Here is a 3,417-nt window from a genome sequence, read left to right as displayed (position 1 = left end):
AGAAATAATGGCTGAAAACTTTTCAAGTTTGATAAAATACATGAATATAAACATCCAAGAAGCTCAACAAACTCCAAGTATGATGAACTCAAAGACAGCCACATTGAGACATGTTATAATCAAACTGTCAAAAGACAAACACAGGCCTTTGTCTCTCACTGCAGCCAGAGCTCCCAGTCTTGTATTCACTTCTCTGTTTCTTCTGCTTCTAGAGGCCCAGCCTCTGTTGCCCTGTGACCTGCAGGTATTGGGGGATCCACTGCTAAGACACCTGGACCCCCTGGAAACCTAGAAATGAGATCATTGACATTTAGGGATGTGGCCACAGAATTATCTCTGGAGGAGTGGCAATGCCTGGACACTGCACAGCAGAATTTATGTAGGAATGTGATGTTAGGGAACTGCAGAAGCCTGGTCTTCCCTGGGTATATTGCTGTCTCTAAGCCAGACCTGATCACCTATCTGGAGGAGAAAAAAAAAAAAAAGAAAAAAAAGCCCTGGACTATGAAGAGACATGAGATGGTAGCCAAACCCCCAGTTATATGTTTTTATTTTGTCCAAGACCTTTGGCCAGAGTAGGACATGAAAGTTTTTTCCAAAAAGTTTTACTGAGAAGATATGGAAAATGTGAACGTTAGAATTTACAGTTAAGAAAAGTTATAAAAGTTGGATGAGTGTGAGGTGCACAAAAAAGGTCATAATGAACTTAATCAGTGTTTGACAACTAACCAGAGCAAAATATTTAAATGTGATAAATGTGTGAAAGTTTTTTTTATAAATTTTCAAATTCAAATAGACATACTAGAAAGGAATTTTTCACATGTGAAGAGTGTGTCAAACATTTTGCCTGCTTTCACACCTAATTGAACATAAAATAATTTATACTAAAGACAATTCCTACAAATGTAAAGAATGTGGCAAAGCCTTTAACTGGTCCTCAGGCCTTACTAAACATAAGATAATTCATACTGGAGAGAAACCCTACAAATGTGAAGAATGTGGCAAAGCTTTTGGGTAGTCCTCAGTCCTTAGTTCACATAAGAGAATTCATACTGGAGAGAAACCCTACAAATGTGAAGAATGTGGCAAAGCTTTTTAACCAATCCTTGCACCTTACTATTCATAAGATAATTCATACTGGAGAGAAAACCTACAAATGTGAAGAATGTGGCCAATATTTTAACTGGTCCTCACACCTTACTACACATAAGTAATTTGTATGGGAGAGACACCCTACAAATGTGAAGAATATGGCAAAGCTCTTAACCAATTCTCAAACCTTACTAAACATAAGAAAATTTATACTAAAGAGAAACCCTTCAAGTGTGAAGAGTGTGGCAAATCCTTCAGCAAATCCTTAATTCATAAGAGACACAAGATAATTCATACTGGAGAGAAATTCTACAAACCTGAAAGATGTGACAATGCTTTTGGCAACACTTCAGACTTTTCTAAACATAAATCATACTGATGAGAAATCCTAGAAATGTGAAGAATGTGACAAGCCTTTAAATGGTTGTCACACTTGATTGTAGGTCGGATAATTCACAGTGGAGAAAACTACTACAAATGTGAAGAATGTGGCAAAACTTATAACCAATCCTCACACCTTATTGCACAGAAAAGCATTTATACTTGAGAAAAATTTACAAACAAAAAGAATGTAAAAAAACCGTTAATATCTGTTTACATCTTAATATCAGAGAGTTCATACTTAGTGAAAGCATTGTAAGTGCAATTACTGTTAAAATTTTTTTTTCAGAAAGTATAAGCTTTTAAAGTGAAGAAAAGTATGTATTTTGAAGGCAAACATTATAGATATAAAGAAGGTTGTAGCACCTTTACTTGTATCACAGATCTTATTGTACATATTTTTACTACAGGAAAAGCCTGAAGCAGTTGCTTAAATTTTGTTCAACATCAAATAATTTATATTGAAGAAAAACCCTGCAAATGTAATAAATTTGGAAAAACATTTTTTCAATAACTACACCTAAAAAAACCCAGAGAGTTTATATTAAAATATAATTTTGCAGATGCCATAAACTATGTAAATATCAGAGAATTCACAGTAGAAATAACTAAGGCACTGACACTTCAGACATTACACGAAATCAGAGTACTGAGTAGACAAAATAATCCAAAACTAAAGTTGGTAGACAAATTATTTTTATATAACTTAAAAAGGAGTATAATAGTTTTTGAAGAGTTATGATTACATTTAAAGTATACTTTTTTGAAAAATCTGCTATTTTTTAAAAAAATTGAATAATGATATAATTCAACTCTAAAATTACTTCATGCTGTTTCTTCATTCCTATTGTGTTTACATGTGAAAGCATGCGATAAATTGTTTCTGCATTAAAGATATGACAGATTCTTTTTTATTAGGTGGGCATTATTTATGACCTTTTCTATGGGGGAGTAATGACATTAAAATGTAAAATGCATGATGAATATCTTAAAAAGGTTCTTTGTGGTTATTTAGTGATACATTAGGTAGGTTTTTCAGAGTAATATTCTTCTATATTATCATGAGAGAAAAACATTCTTAATTCTAGTTAAAATTATATTAAAATTAATTAAATTAGTATATTATTTTACTATTTGTACTTTTATGTAATAAAATGCAGTACACACACAAATACAAAGATAATTCTGAAAGCAGCAAGAGAAAGTTGACTTGTTGCATAAAAAGGCTAATCTTCAATAAGATTACTAGCATATTTCTCATCAGAAACTTTTGAGAACAGAACAGAATGGACTAATATATTTAAAGTTCTAAAAGAATAAAACTGGCAACCAAGAATCCTATATCTGGTAAAACTGCCCTTCAAAAGTGAGTAAGAAATTAAGACACTCCCAGATAAACAAAAGCAGAGGCAGTTCACTACCATTGGATCTGTTCTGCAAGAAATGCTAAAAGAGTCCTGCTGGTTGAATCAGATAACTAGATAGTAACATGAAGCCATATGAAGTAATAAAGATTTCAGTTAAGGTAAATACATGGGCAATTATAAAAGCCACTATTATTGTTACAATGATGTGTAATTTTACGTTTTGCTTTCTACATAATTTAAGAGACTGATACATTAAAAAAATGATTAAAAGTATTATTGTAATTTGGTTTGTAACTCCACATTTTGTTTCCTACATAATTTAAGAGATTTATTCATTAAACATTTTTAATTCATGTTTTTGGGCCCACACTAATAAAGATATAATTTTGCAACATCAACAACAGAAAGGGATGGGGATAGAGCTGTTATAGAAGTGGAGTTTCTGTGTTATTAAAGTTAATCTAGTATAAATTCAAATTAGAGTGTTATAACTTTATGATGTTAAATGTTATTTGCATGGTAACCACAGAAAAAATAGCTAAAGAATATACACAAAAGGAAATGAGAAAGGAATTTA

The 3,417-nt window shown here is 31.9% G+C and overlaps 1 pseudogene; it reads left to right on the top strand.

The window, feature by feature from the left end:
• LOC105500602 overlaps positions 1-1,471 on the top strand; it is a 5,848-nt pseudogene extending 4,377 nt beyond the window's left edge.
• Positions 1,472-3,417: the final 1,946 nt, after the last annotated feature.

Source organism: Colobus angolensis, unplaced genomic scaffold (genome assembly GCF_000951035.1).
Source record: "Colobus angolensis palliatus isolate OR3802 unplaced genomic scaffold, Cang.pa_1.0 Scaffold67, whole genome shotgun sequence".
Lineage (NCBI taxonomy): Eukaryota > Metazoa > Chordata > Mammalia > Primates > Cercopithecidae > Colobus > Colobus angolensis.
This window is presented reverse-complemented; position numbering and strand designations above follow the sequence as displayed.